General features: G+C 39.1%; 1 protein-coding gene across 1 annotated transcript in view; it reads right to left on the reverse strand.

Moving 5' to 3' along the window:
* Positions 1-16,826, reverse strand: part of klhdc8b (kelch domain containing 8B) — a 252,440-nt gene that overhangs the window by 211,776 nt on the left and 23,838 nt on the right. The gene's annotated exons all lie outside the window — the stretch shown is intronic.

Consider the following 16,826-nt stretch of genomic DNA (forward strand, 5'->3'; position numbering starts at 1 on the left):
TATACATACACATACATAAAGATTCAACAGTTGTATTTTAGTGAAATAAAGTTCAAGAGGATAGAATCAGCAAAATTTTGTTTGTTTATTCCCTGACATATATCACATTCATTCAATTTTGTTTGCTTATTTCTTGGGGTTGTTCTTCTTATAGGTGTTAAGACTATCTTGCCAGACTAAATGAAACTCTTTCAGACTGGTGGAACACCATATCTTTTCACATTTTTGCAATGTTTGCTTTCATTCATGGATTTGGGAGTTATACCATGAAGCTGATCTCTTTCATTTGCAGTGACCTTGCAGCACAAGACGATCCATTTGTGAGGAAGTAATGTTAGTTACATGCAGAGAAATCAGATTCAAACTAATAAAAAGTTTTGACAACAACACAGAATATTTGGGGTGATGTGTATTAATTATTTGCTGAATTATTGTGTTTTGGGACTTCACAGAAATGATTAACTGTAGCTTCCTGATTATTACCTCCAGTTTCCCTTCATCCTGCTCTTTTACTGTTAAGATCATTTATTTCTTCTTGTTCCTAAGTGTGAGTTGTCCTTCAGCTGTTAATGTCATGCTGCCCCCGAGGAACGCTCTGCTCCACTCAAGCTGTTCAGTGGCAACCAGAAGGAGATCTGGGCAAATAAATCCCAGGTGAGAATGTGTGTGAGTGAGGAACTGTGGCCCAAAACATACACAGGAAACTTTCCTTCAATTCAGACAGCACAAAATCTGTTTTGATCTTTCTCATGCCATGTTGTATGGCACGTGTACAGCTGTCATCATCCCCACGTTGTTTACAAGTTTAAACACAGACTGCAATGGTTACACAACTAAACTCACACTTGTTTCAGAGACTTAAATCTGCTCCAAACAACCCAAATCAGCCTGGCAGAGTGTCCGTCATGCCAATCATGTGTGCTCCGATGAAATCATCAGGCAGATCTTCAGCAACACATGGTTGTATTGGTCAGACATTGGCCAAAAACCAACATTTGCCTTCAATGTTCATAATCCAACGCTATAAAAAATAAATAGATGAGCCAATTTAAAATTTCAAGGCAACGCACTGCAATAGATTTTAGACTTTTGAGCCCAACTCAAACTCTGAAGTTTTGAAATGAACTGTAAAAAGTTTTGCTGACCTATAATTCTTAAATTTTTAGTTGAGGTAATTTACTTTGCTTCTTCACATAAACCTGAAACTTTACTCAATATTTTTTGAAATATAATATTTTAAGTTTCTAAAATTCAAAGCTTCATGTTTATATTAAGAAGAAAAGTAAATTATCACAAGAAAAGATCAGCAGTTGGTAAAACTTTTTCAAAACTTGAGTCATACTGATATTTCAAAAATCTATTACACTCCGCTGCCTTGAAATTTTGAGTTTTCTCAACTTTTTTGTTTTTACTGTGAAACACTGGGCTCTTTTTTTTTAACCAAAAATGGTGACTCACTTTTTGCAAATGCAATATTCATTTTCACTCTATTTTTGAGCAGAATTCTTTATAATGCACACTGATACTCTGTTCAGTATCTTAGTATATGTGTTATATAAAATCCATAGGATTGTCAGTGTGGATCTGGTGGATTGTATTTAGACAGACTCTCCTCAGCCTCAGTGTTACTGTAATAAAATAATGATGTTTTCAACCAACAGCAGCACTGTAGAGGTTTAGAGGCAAACAATCACTGAGAAGAAGCAAAAAACTGCTGCTACCTGTCCTGTCACATAATTAACAGACACTGTTTTTATATATTTTGTGCTCCACCAGTCACTGGCACACAACACTATGTGGGGAGTTAATGGCACAGCTATTTTGACAGCTGTTGGGATTTAGAGTCAATACCTAATAATCAAAAAGTTAGAGGGCTTGACCGATACACTATTTTTGGGGCAGATGCCGATAACGGTATCAGTACATCAGCTGATATTGCAATCCTTCAAATGTTCTTATCAAAGACTGGATACTTTACAGTCTCACAATAAACTTAATTTTCCAAAATGACATCAGGTTGTTTTTTCTAATCATTCTAAATATATATTCAAGGATTTAAGAATTCAGTGTCATTTATGTACCTATAAAACTAAAACATTAAAAAAAAAGATATCTCAATAATTTCAGGATATTCAGTGATATTCATTATGTCTTAATATACATGTTTTCTTTAAAATAACATACAGTAAATGCTCAAATAGTGCAGACATCTGATTAGAGTTGGGCAATATGTTTTCCAAACGATCATCATCAGCCCATCCATCAGCGATTGGTGACATCATTGTCCCCCCTCCCACCTCCTCCCGTCCTCTCCAGTCTCAGCTGGGAGATGTGCACAAGCAGCGAATTCACTGTTACTCATGCTGCATATGTTCACTACGTCCAATAGATAAAATACACTCATGAAGCGTCTAGAAATTACATGTTCTCACACTTATTTTGCATTTTAAATGGAGAAATACAACCGTTCACCTTCTGATGTCGACCTTAATTGGCTCATCAACTCCTTGGAAAACACACTTAATTTAAATTTCACAGAAAAACATGTAAAACTCATCAAAACCGTCTTTGTTAGTCTGTCCACTCTTCCAACAATCACCGTCATCCAACAACCATCATCTGGTTTGGTCAAAATAAATCCTTAATTCACGGCGTGAAAAGAGTTTAAAGAGTCTGACTGCAGGCTGTTTTCCTCTCACTCGTCACCCAGCTGGCAGTGAGACAGGCAGTCACAAAACATTGTGGCAAGATTGTGTGTTTTCAGAGCAGTGGGATTTTGTTTAATCTAGGACAATTGCTAGTCTCATGCCACAATATATATATAACTGCCTGGATTTTAATGGAGTGTATTCTAGGGTGTAGCTAATCAATTGTCTCTGTATCCTTTGTTCAACTTACCGATTGCTGCATGACTCTAGTTTATGAGTCTAATCCAGTGTGGGTTACATTATGATGCTTGTATTCCAACATAATGATTCCAGTATGAACAAATGAACTGTGGGGTCACTAAATAAGCATCAGCCAGCAGTTCCAATTAAGTAATGACAGCCCCAATAATAGAGTGTAAGGAGCCCCGACAGAGCTTGACTGCGGACTGTTTGCAGCAACAAGTGCACAGAGCAGAGTGAACAGATGGGTTTGGAGATTTTTGGTCTGGGTTCAAACTACCTTTCTGTCTACAGCTCCCCCTTCTTAAACCAGCGTGGCGACCACAGCCGCTTTGTTTTCTCATCTGCCACAGGGGTCAAGCTGAACTTTCTCATTTCTCACCCAATGCTGCAGCATCGTCGGGTCTGCGGAATGACCGCGGAGTAATAATAGCCGCAAATAATAACTGACACCGCATGGAAGAATGAGAGAGAAATGTTTGTGTCGCTCACAGCCGAAGCCTTCCAGCAGCACGTCTGTCTGGGACAAAAAGCAGCCACTGAGCCAGAGCAAATCAAATGAAACAGGATACGCTAATGTAATGTTCTATTAGGTGCTCCGTGTCACTCTATTAGCCTGCTGATAGCAGTAAACACCAGAGAGAAAGAAGTGCAACGGGGGCTGCTACATCAAATCTGCAACATTGGAATTTCTAAACTGCAAGAAATAAAGATGACATTTGTTTTTCCTCTTTTATACAAACCTGACCCATGCTGTAGGTTTCTCTTGTACCCCATCTACCAGAGGTCAGACAGAGAGGCAAAGAGTGATGGGGGGGAAATGCGATGGCGCCTTGTGTTTGTGTTGGCTTGGCGTCTGTTGAGGTGATGCCACGGGAGAAAAATCTTTGCCTCCGGCAAAATCGTCCTGTCAGGGCAGCCTGTCTGTCAGGCTGTGTTCCCTCAGCTTTCTCTGTCTCTCTAGTCCTCCTTAACTTTTAAAGCTCCCCTCCAGACACGTTTTAAAATACTCTGTTGTGATTAATATTCTGTTTACCATAGTTTTCCCACACAAAAAGTAAAAAAAAAACTGTGAAAACAAACTAACTAAAATTACTGCCTCACAGTTCTACGCCTCCACCAACCAGCCAAGTCTGAGTTTACATGCATGTCTGTCAAGAATCATATGACATATGTAGTGACTTTGAAGGAATTTGTTAAAAGAAAAAAAGGGAAAAGGAAATGATCACTATATTAGCATGGATACCAGTAAATAAGAAACCATTTTTACAAAGGAGCACAGAAGGCTAATAGAGAGCTTCATGTCTTTTTGCAGAACATTGTGATGTCACAGTGAGGCTGACCTTTGACCTTTTGGATATATAATGTCATCATTTTGTCCTGTTAGACATTTTTGTTGCAGTGACTCTGACCTTATCAGTTTATCCTTGAGGGTAAGAGGATGTTTGTGCCAGAGTTGAAGAAGTTCCCTCCAGATGTTCCCAAGATTTTGCGTTCACAAAAATGAGACGCAAAGTCTAATCAGTTCATCCAGTCCAAGTAGACATTCGTACCAAGTTTGAAGAAATACTGGCCAGCGCGATGGCATAAAAACAGTGGCTGAGAGCACATCTTCTCTTTCTCCCTCACTGACCTGGCCTCACCCACCACCGCCAGATTCAGCCATACATGTTTGAGCCTCAGTCAGACCCAGACTCAGATCAGTCCACCAAAATAAACAACGAATGCATGAGAACAGAAAGTGTCATTATCATCTTTTATTTGTTTATGTTATTTGTTAGCTTGTTAGCTTGTGACTACTCTTACTCACCAGATTTACACTGTTGGCATGAGCCTGCAATTGGCTGCTATTTTAGGCAGCATTCACTATTTCTGTGATGCCATTTTTATCATCCCTGTCGCTCTGGGAGGCAGCAACAACCTCTGAGCTAGCAACCTACACACTCAAACTGAGAAGTACACAAGCTAGCATCTGTTACCTTTTAGCAATTTTAATGCTATGGCTCATCTCCCCTCGTGTTCCACCAAAATAAGCTGCCCCCCCAACACCATTTTGCACAGGGCACCATCGCAGCATCTTGAGCTTTGCATTGACTGTGACTGATTCAAAGAAACATAAACAAGTGAAACATAAACGAGTGTTTTTTGACAGAATCTAATTTTTTCCTCATCAGTTAAACAATATACACATTTCAATGATTTATAAATGGTTGACTGCTTACTGACTACTGTTTAGGACAGCAGAAAAGATGATGTATTTAGATGTAGTTTAGTGTGATTTCTGTTACTTCCTGGTGCAGCCCTTTGTGATTATGGAAGGAAAAAGTTTCATATGTACACAGACATGTATATATATTGTTTTTTTGTACCTGTCAACCATGGTTAACCTATAAATTTAAATTGGGTCAGCATCAACTTCTGCTGCTCTTCCTCTACTGATTATGTCGGTAAAACCCTCCTGTTCTGGCACGTGTGCGTCTCATGTAAATGAAGAATGTCACTGGTTCAGGTGGACGACTGAAGTCTCGCTTCAGTGGGTTTGTTGACTGGCAGCAGCTGCTACACCATCGGTGGCTCATTCATCAGCTGCTTGGTGTCCAATTAATTCAACACAGCGTCCTTCACACGGTACTCCAGCAAAGTTTGTTGCTTGTGTGTTCCTCACAGTGCCTTGCTGATTGTGCGGTGCCATGCTATTGTTTCCGACGGCCCATTATTATGAAACCCCAGTAGTACAAAAAAATTGGAACATTTTGGACCAGAAGCCCATTTGTCCTACAGCTTCTTATCCCTGCAGTTGTTAGTTGTAGTCACTGCCAGCCCTGTTCAAGGTGGATTTTGCCCTTGAAAGGCTATCTTTCCTGGCTTCACACCAAACAACATCTGAAGTTATTTTAAGGCCTCAGAAAAATTTCCAGTGTTGGTTTGATGTAGGCTGATCAAACCCTCATCCTAACCCAGGATTAGGCCGTTTGTTTTCAGGACAAAAAACCTGACAGACAAAAGGCCTTTTTGGGTCTTATTGCTGGGTTTGAGGTTGAACTTAGTTTTTGTTGGGGTTTTTTTCCCAGTTGGTATTCAGTAGTCAAATTATCACTGCACCACTGATGTCTTGTTACCTCCTTCACAACAGCTCATTTAAAACAAGACCATGTAACTTTAGCAAAACTACAATTTAGCATTTCGCTAAAATGCTTAGCTATTACACAATGGTAACAGTAGCACAAGTAGAAAGGAGTCACATAGTCAACATACCATGGTCCGACCAGACCAAATAAGGCTTTAGCAGAAACACCCCTGAATGTATTTAACTGAGCAATGTTGCCTTTTTACTGTTGAAAAATGTGTATTTTCATCTCTCAAAAGTTACACAATCTTACTTTAGGTTACTGTGACTGTTAGAATTTCGCTTTCTGTGCTCAAACGAAATTTTCCTCAGTGGAAGCACTCATACCCCCCTTCTATCTGTCTATCAAACTTTTGATACCAAAACAATGGGGTGTAATGTGTTATGTGCTAACTCGCCCTATGTGAGTCTTTTAGGAAATGGCCAGGTCTGTTTCTGCTAGACTGTCCATGTGATTGGTGAGACACGTCTTTGATTCTGTGATGTCACCTGTTCTTAACAAGTAGTCAAGCAATGTCACTTAGAGAAACCTACACTGTAAAATGGAATTTTGCCTGTTTGTTATTTTAACATATTTTCTATATCAGTATGACAAAAGATTAAGTTGTTTGATAAAACAAAATTATTAGTTAACAGTGTCTCAACTACAAAGTAAAAGTTAACTTGAAAATCTATCTATCTAAATCATCACCTGCGTCATCATATTTTTCTGACTGTTGTGTTGAAGTGCATCATGGTCCTTTCAAATGCTTGGACTATGGTTGTCATTTAAAACTGTTTTCAAGGTGAGTGAAACCTTTTATAATTACAAGCTCAACTTAGCGAACTAAATGTTAGCATAATGGTAGAAAATGCCAGACTTGTGCTGTGTCTGACAACATTATGGAAAGGCTCTATACATAGAAAGACATTTTTTTTTTTTTTATAATAAGGCACGTTTTGTTCAATTGCCAAACTAGCCAGACTCCCTTTACAGAAATGGTATTTTTAACATCACCATCATCACTGTCATCCAAACACGACACAGAAACAAAATAAAAGTTACAAAACATGTCTTTGCTCACCTTTCCACCGTTTGACTCACACTAGTTCTCCACTCCCTGTGCTCCTCTTGTGATATCTTTACATCTACCATGGTGAATTATTTTGACCAAACCATACTGTTATAACAGTATGTTGTTTATCATCAAATAAATGTAATCATGGTTCATAATTTTACATCACTCATTTTCTGTCCATCACCAAGTAAATGAGAAAAGTTCTTTTGAGCCTTTTCAGCTTGAAAAAATGTCGGCCTGTTTGCAACTTTCCTGTATTACAGCTAAACAGTGCACTAAAATGTGTACTATATGTGGAACTATTTGAGGTGAGAAATAGGCAACGCTGTAACAGAATATTGATTATTTAATCAGTGCTGCCTCGTTTGACAGTTTTATCTGAGTTTCATGAGCCTGGTGTGTTGATCTTGAAACATGTGACTTTTCAAATCTGGACCGGTGATGCTCTAGTCATCGTATGAAACCCACCCCATATTAAACAAAGACGAGGTATATCTGCCAGAACAAATGAAACATGAGATCACAGATTTGTTTGGTTCTCATGTTAATAACACACCTGAATCTCTGACCAAACTATCTGCAAATAAGCTGCCAACAATCCAGTGAGAGCATTGTGGGTAACGTAGGTTTTGACAAGGATAAAGAATGCATGGAACACAAAAGACTAGATTTCTGGTTTAATTTAAATGGACATATTTTTGAAAATGTCCATCATGAGGCTGACAATGTCATGGAGCCCAATGCTAAATCGATGGCAAACTTCTTTAAAAGGGATTAGTTCCACGAGTCTCCACTGCTGCTCAGATTCTATGATCCCCTCAAAGACCAGAGCCTTTTCTCTCAAATCTAACTGTGTAACTAATTGGTATTAATGGACATTTTTTTGACGCAAATGTCTCTCGTCACGGTTTCCCCCTGCTTTATTATTGCATCCAGTGATGTGTTTTTAAATGACATGCGAATAAATCACCCAAGCTCTATGTAAACAGGCCTTTAGTCTTGAAAAATGCCTGGAAAAACAACCGTATGAAATAGCACAGCTTAACTGATAATGGGACCAGTTCAACAATTTTACTGTGAAATACAGACAGACAGCAGAAAGCAAGGCCGGTTTATAAAAATTTAGTGGCTGCAGGAGTCTGTTCCCCCTGTGACCTCCGTCTAAATGTATAAAGTGATAGAAGTGCTATATTTGACAACCTAAAGCTGTACAATTATTAAAACATAAAGTACGAAGCGCAGTGTGTGCTCAAAACCACTGCCCCCCTACAGTCAACTCATGTCTGAACCTCTAAGCTCATTCTTATTCTTTTATTCTTCTTCAGGTTTCCTGCCAGGGCTCACTGCTGGCCATCTTCATCAAGACTGCAGCATCCAGTCAACTAGAAGTAAAGGAGACTTAAGGAAACATCCATCCATCCACCCCACCTCCTCCATGTGCAGACTTTCTCCCTCTGAAAAACACATCAACAGCCTGTGGCGTCTTACACAGCCATGGATGGGTTTACATCCGGGCTGAACAATTTTATTTAAATTGCAACTTTGTGCACTGCAAGTTTTAAATCACAGGCCCAACAAGTCCAAGATGACGTCCTCAAATGTCTTGTTTTGTCCACAACTCAAAGATATTCAGTTTACTGTCAGAGAGGAGTAAAGAAACCAGAAAATATTCATATTAAGAAGCTAAAATCAGAGAATTTGGGCAATTTTCTTCAGAAAAAAACAGATCAAAACTGCTGTTGACAACTAATTGATTAATTGATTAATAAACAAATCAATGCATCGATGAGGGGGTACCAACCTCCATCTACTTTACTTTACTTCGAACAACCCCACTTTAAAAATCTGAAGTATCCTTTTACTGTCCAATAGCAATTTAATGTCATTATTTATTTACATGCATGTATGAAACATCCAGCAAACTGAATCTGCTGGAGTTTTGATTACCGGCCTACGTGCTTTTCATGTTTTTATTTTGCATCCTTTCACCCCTGTTGTCCCGCATCCCTCCCACCCCCTTGAGCACAGAAAGCTCCCAATCCATGACGACAAACACAAGTGAGTGTTGTTGTTTTATGCCGGCAGATTCCACCCTGTCAGGCAGCCAGCTCTTGTTTGTGTAGGTCTTCCTCTGTAATCATCCTCTCTCTGAGCTTCTAATGAAAGCCTCAGCAGGGCTCCAGGCCTCCCCTGGTAAAGCGCTTTCGCTGAGAGGATGAGGCGCTGCCACTAGAGCCCACGGTAAATGGAGAGAGTATCATCAGACGCCAGGCTTCTAGCATAAGTAATCCTGGCTTTCAAGAGTCAGCACCTCAGTCTTTGGCCAAAACGCCTCAAGTCTAGACTTACAGCACTGCTGGCTGGGTCACAGCGGCACGGGGAATATGATCAGAGTGTTTTCAATCCGAAGGCACTCCACTTATTTCCTCTTGAAGGACATCGCCACTCTCAGATACTCTGAAGTTGTTATGTATCATCAAGCTGTGATGTTCAGAGCACCTCCAGGAGTTATTTTCTCTCAGCAGGCTGGTTTTTACTTTTTGCTGTACCCACTTTCGCTGTCTCATTCCTGAACACGTTTTGACACAAGAAGGATCTTGCTGAATGCTTTGCAGTGAGTATGTGTAGGTGGAGAGAGCGACAGTTGTACTTATCCTGATCACAGTGAGGTGTATTTCCAGCTACAGCTCTGCTCTGAACTCAACATGTCTTGTGGTTGTATTGCACTCTAGTCTACTGAGGCTACAGTCAATGGAGAACATGTATCTCTGCCTCTTCTGAAGTGGTTTTCTCCCTGAGCTTGTGCAGTTTCTGCAAATGTATTGCAAGCCCAGCAGCCAGCCGGACCCAAGTTGACTCCCCACCAGGCTTAAGCATTTGAGATTTTTATTTATTTATTTATTTATTTATCTTTACAGGCTGTGCATGTAGGATGCAGCAGCCAGCAGCTCCTTCAAACTTCTGTACTTTTCTCCTTTCATCATCATTTTTTCAACTATATTACTGAAACATGTATCACATATGACAGAAATACACTGGTAGGCAGTGGAAAATGAAGATGTGGGGTTTGGATTTAAGAGCAGCGGACCCTGAGGTGATCAAAAAATGCAGTCGGCATCTTTCGAACATGCGGTCAAATCAGCTGGATGCATAGTTGCGGGTGACTGCTTCAGGAGGAGAGGAGGTGAGCAGATCAGAGCCATGCTACAGCTGGGACTGAAGGCTGCTGCTGGATCTTTTTTTTTGACGAATGGGACTTGGACTGGGCTGTTGAGGCAAGTCGAACTCTGACATGACAGGACGCAACACGCAAGACTCCGACAGGACGAGGGGAGGAGGACTCTGATGCTTCTACAGTCACAGTTGGAGAGTGTTTCCCAGATGTTGAACTTTTAATGTGAAGATATCAACTATATTATATCATCATTTTTATGCTGCTGTTTACATTCAACCTGATGCAAATTAAAAAAATAATAAAAATGCACCATAGACTTATTTCCTGGATGTATATGTGAATTTAATTAATCTGTCTGTTGTATTTTGTTTGTATTAGAAAGGAGCTACAACTCATTTCTTTGTATAACCCTGTGTTGTAAAATGGTAATAAATTTGGTTGAATTCTTCAACCCTTGAATCATTTTAAGGTGTTTTTCAATATAAAATGTGTTATTCAAGTAGTAAACTCCTTTAAGGAGTAAGTGTGTGTGAGTGAGTGTAAGGTCAAGAGTGTGAAAGAGTGTGTGTGACCTTACAGCTGTGAATGCTGCAGTGCAATGCGTACACGGTTCAGGCTATTTGTCTGTGAATAAACACCACAACTTCTCGAGACCCAAGCCAAGTTTTTGTGCCTTTTTTGCTGATGGAGAGGTGGACTGACCAGGCCAAGACCAACATTTTCTGAAAGGCCCAAAACTTGACTTTTAATATTTGTAACAGCTCACAAATGCCCGCTATCAAACACATTGGCAGTGCTGTAAATATCACCTGTGTGCCTTTTCTTTCTTTTTCTTTTTAACTTATATACGTAACGTACACAGGTTATTGCCGCTGTCAGGTAGAAACCTTATATATCTGAAACCATTACTTTTCAGGAAAGGAAAAAAATGTGTTGTCACACTAACTGAATGCTGCTAAGTCAAAGTTAGCAGCTCGTTTTAATACTTTTCATTGGTTAGATATTTATAAAACCCACAGATAGATGCAAAGGGTGACCAGGAATTGATTTGTAAAAAAAAATGTCAAAACACAGAGATATGAGGTTTGTGCCTGACAGTGACATTACAACTTATGTAACTAAGATAGTTATTTAAACCTAAACCTGACCTTTTCTGAAAGCTAACAAAGTAATTTTGTGAAGGTATCACATTGTTAACCATGTGTCTTATCAAGCTTTATTTTGAAAGTCGCACCGGATATTGCATATTAATTATTGCTAACTTGTCCTGGGACACATGTCACCTACTCAGGAGGTGTAATAAATTACCTTTTACTAAGTACTCCAGTAAAAGTAAAAAATATTACTTTACGTATTACTTGGTATCAAAAGTAATTTGTTAAATTACTAAAAATATTACTGTAATACCTTTTAGACCTTGTTGGTGGCCTTGTTGTGAGCTAAAAACAGCTGATCCAGTGAACTGTTAACACCCAGACAGCTTTTGTTGTCCAGAAGTCGGCTGTGGTGGAAACAAAGTCAAAATCTCTGAGTGTGTCAAAATCCTCCGAACCTCATCCTCCATCCTTGATTTAGCTTTTTGGCAAACAGCTGACATGACCTGCCCTGACCTGCCGCACGGACACGTCATAGGATAACATACCAGCTCAAAAAGTAACTCAGTAACTCACAGTTACTTGAAGGACTAACTGTAATATAATTACTCTTTTAGAACTTGTAATCCCTTAGACTTCTCATTACTCTGGACACTTGATGGGTATAAAGAGCATCATAGTTTGAGTTGGGAATGAGAACCAGTTGTTTAGTTTAGTAAAATTTGCTAATATTTACCACAATAAGCTAGAAGTCATATGAGACCAATTAAGGCTTTAAACAGCAGGTGGGCAAGGTGTGTTTCATTTGTATGTATTCAACTTTTAATGTGAAAGGGGAAGATTGTGTTGTTTCATCTTTAAACAGTTAAATACAGTGGTTTTGCTTGTGTTTCAAGGTTTTTCTTGATTTTTTCTTGAGGAGGTTTGCTGCTTAGCTGACCTGACAGACCAGAAGCAGGCAAAATCTCATTAGACAAGAACAAAAGATAACAATGAGCGAGTCTGAAATAAATGCATTTGTTTTCTTTTATCTGCTTGGCTCTCATAATAAGAGACATGAATGTGCCTTCCAGCAGAGCATCCACGCTATCAGAGCTCCTGTCATCAGAGACTCATACCTGGAGTAGAAACCGCTGGGCTCAGCGCAGCGTGTGCAGGGCTTTACTACACTTCATGGAAAGTGTAAAGTTTGAATCTTTATTCCAGGCACAAGTCTGGTTGTTCAAAGTTCAGAACACGGGGAGGAAAAGCCTCGTCTAGCAAAACAGAGGACGTATGAGTGCCAAGTCTCCACAGACAAATGTCACTTTGATGTCATTATCTCAGGCTTTTCTGCTTTCATGAGCATAAGTCTATCCGGGGGGGGGGGGTCCTTTTAAAAAAAAGGCCCATTTTTAAAGGTTGCATTAAAAGTTTGCACAAACAATCATTGCTTAAAAAGAGATCACTTCATTTTGAGTTTTGAGTAATGCTGAGATGCATGATATGAACAAGCTGCTCAGACTGGCATCCAATGAGCGTCTCAAGATAGTCTGCACAGACACAGATATAAATTTTAATGAAGCAAAGCAGGGAAAATATACAAACACACAAAAGCATGCACATGCACAGAAAACACACACACACACACACACACACACATTTAATTAGCCTCTGTGGTGAACCCAAGCCAGCTCATTTGAAGCTAAAGGAAGAAATATCTCAAAAATAGCACATGTAACCAAGTGTGTGTGTGTGTGTGTCTGTATGCGTTGGTGTGTGTGCACTTGCAGCTCTGTGTGATCTGTTGGTCAATCATGAGCAGTAACACGGCCAGAGGATCAGCAAATCAGATCAAAGAGCCCCAGCATCCTCAACAGGGACTAATGGTTTCATCACATTCAAATGAAGCGAGTGCATTAGTGTGTGTCTGTCTGCATGTTTTCCAGCCTGACAAAAGTGAACTTCAATGGTTTGGAAGCATGTTACAGTCTTCCGTCTGTATGAGGATAATGAAATGAGAGTGTAATTTAATGGCAAACATCACTGGCTGCTGCTCTGCAGTGCTCTGCTGTGCTGCTGATAACATCATGTCTCCTGCAGTACCGAGGAAAGCTTCTTTTCCTGGTACTAGCTGCACAGACACACATATTCTGAAAGGAATCACTTCTTGTGTTGCTGAGGAAGTGCTGCAGTGTGTGTAGGCTGGCTCATTTTAGGAAACATAATAAGTATTTTAAAAATACTTCACAAAGCTCATTATCAGTATCCTGGCATCACTGGACCAATTAGTCTGGAATCTCTGAGTTAGAGCTGCTAAACTGTTCCAACTGTTTTAATAATCGATTAATTGTTTTGGGTCATTTTTTTAAATAAAAAATATCCAAATTCATTGGATTTCAGCTTCTCACGTGTGAGTATTTTCTGGTTTCTTTAATTCTCAAAGACAGTAAACTGAATAGCAAATGTTTTTGCAACTTTTCTTATCAAACTAAATTGTTCACAATAAAACACTAACTCAGGGGTGTCAAAGTCATTTTGGTTCAGGGGTCACATTCAGCCCAATTTGATCTCAAGTGGGCAGGACCAGTAAAATTAAAGTATAATCTATCGATTTTTCTGCCGATTAATCAAGTACTCAGATAAGAAATATTGTGTGTTCTGCACGTTCTGTTTTTCTATTACATTACTTTTGCTTTATTTAAGAACAATGGTAAATTGGTAAATTGCTAAAGTAAAAAATACTCAGTAAAGTAACTTTACTTTTACTGTAGATTTACTCTTACTGTTTCTACTTTACTTTTTACCTTTTAAGTAAAGGTAGTAATGTCTGCAGAAACCACAAACAGAAGAGTGAACTAAATCTTTTAACTGAAACAGTCACCAGAATGTTTTGTTCACATGTTAAAATCACAACATTTTTCTTCTGGAGCAGGACAGATGCTCCCAGACCCCCAGAGGACAGGGGACAGAGGACAGGGGACAGAGGACAGAGGACAGAGGACAGGGGACAGGGGACTGGTTTACCAACATGCCACCTTTTTCTCCTCTTATGAGTTTGCAGGTCTGTATTTAGTCATCAAAAAATACCAATAAGAATACATTAAAGTACAACAACAGCAATAAAAATGTTGATTTTTCAAAAATGGAAACAATAAGATGCAAGATTTTTAAATTGTAATTAGGTATTTTTACATCGTGGTATTAGTGCTTTTACTTAAATAAAGAATGTGAGTATTTTTTCCATCACAGCAGGTCAGTGATCAGTGTTTCAGTGACTCTCTGTGGATCAGTGAATAGTGTTTTATTTAAAGCGGCCCGCCACATTAAAAACATCGACACCACAACATGAGTTTCTATTTTTGGAGCTGCGCACCTTTTTCGGTCGTGGCTAGAAGGTAACTCTTTATTTGCACAACTCTCGCGAGATTTGTGTCCGTTATTTTTACTAAAATAATCAAACTCGCACGATCTTTCGCAGGTCTAGGGTTCCCTTCTAGACACGACCCTCTCTCTCTGTCAAACTACAGACAGCAGACTGTCTGTAAACAGCACGGTGTTACACTCTGCAGTGTTTCACACAAAGACTTTATTTGTGTGGACACCCAGGTTTGGTTTGTCACCAATTTTGGCATTTTTATTTTTTTAATCAGTCCGAGAGGACGATGGTATCAGTGATTGATTAGTGATCAGTCTGTCCTCCTCTCCTCCCTCACCTGTTCACTCTGCTGTGAGAAGATCTGAAAGTTTCTCACAGAGAAACACAGACTCTCCTGTTGTTTAATTTTATAAGTGCATGTGGTTGGTGTCGATGTCATAGTTTCTGTTGTAATAAACTGTCATTAACAACAGTCTCCTCCACACGCAGCTTCTCTGCTGCTGTGAAAACTGAATCGCAGGTGGATTAATATGTAGGAAAAACCCAGAATATGAGTTAGGTTTTGTCTTTTTGTCTTTATAAAACATCCTGCTGCTGAAGAAAGTCAACAGATCAGATACAGACAGGGTCAGAGAATCACACTGACCTCCTCTGTGTGTGTGTGTCTGTACTGTACATGTGTGTCTGTACTGTACATGTGTGTCTGTACTGTACATGTGTGTTTGTACTGTACATGTGTGTCTGTACTGTACGTGTGTGTCTGTACTGTACATGTATGTCTGTACTGTACCTGTGTGTCTGTACTGTACGTGTGTGTCTGTACTGTACGTGTGTGTCTGTACTGTACGTGTGTGTCTGTACTGTATGTGTGTGTATGGAGGAGCTGCACTGATGCAGAGAGAAGAGATGCTGCAGCTGTGTGATAATAAATTATATCAAAATGTAAATGTCGGTGCTCATCAGTACTCTGGTCTTTAATAACCCCCACATGTGAAACACAGTGTGCTGTACAGTTGTACAGGTTTAAACATATTTTAGTAATCAAATTACTCGAATTACTCTAGGAATGGTTTCAACCCTAAAATTAATGCATCTGTAATTTTCACACTTTGCAAAGTCATCCCGCAGGCTGGACTGGACCCTCTGGCGGGCCGGTTTTGGCCCGCTCGCCGTACCTTTGACACCCCTGCACTAACTATTAAATAGATTCCAGATTACAGCCAGGCCTTATTATATGATTATATTAATATTATATACTAAAGGGAATGTGATCTCGTGAGATTTCACGGGACGTGATTCCACGTGATCTCCTGTGGAAGCAGATGTAAACAAATCAGAGACTGACGCAGTGCAGCAGTTTGCTGCGGTAAAACTTTGCAGTGAGAAAAACAGATGCAGAAGTTAAACGAGTCTGGATGAGAAAATGTTTGAGGAGACGCATCAACACAGGCTGTTTATTGTTCAGCCAGAACAGGAGGTGAAATTTTAACAGTCAGTCTGTGAACAGTCTGCTGTTGGCTAACATTAGCATGAAGAGCTAGAAAGTTTATGGCTGTTTGGCGACATTGTCAGCTGCTCTGTCTCATAATAGACTGTCTGTCTTCTCTTTATCCTGTTCTTGGAATCTGTCACAAACACTGACTTCCTGCAAGCATGTGTCTGAGTGTGTGTAGCTGTGATCAGCACTGTGGTGGGTGTGACGTTACAGGCAGTGCGTGTGTGGCGCTGGCCAGCCAATCACCTGTCAGGGCTGGTCATGCAGAAAACTGGCCAGAGGAAAATAAATGACAGATTAATCAGTTATGAAAATAATGATAAAATAAACTGCCCCTGGACGCTATTTGACATTCATAAAACTAAAAAATAAAATTAAATAAAAATGATCTGCATCATATTCTGTAAAAATAAATACATAAATATATATATATATATATATATATATATATATATATATATATATATATATATATATATATATATATGTATATACATATATACATGTATATATATATATATATATATATATATATATATATATATATATGTATATACATATATACATGTATATATGTATATATATATATATATATATATATATATATATATATATATATATATATATATAT

Source organism: Lutjanus erythropterus, chromosome 6 (assembly GCF_056507025.1).
Source record: "Lutjanus erythropterus isolate fLutEry1 chromosome 6, fLutEry1.hap2, whole genome shotgun sequence".
Lineage (NCBI taxonomy): Eukaryota > Metazoa > Chordata > Actinopteri > Lutjaniformes > Lutjanidae > Lutjanus > Lutjanus erythropterus.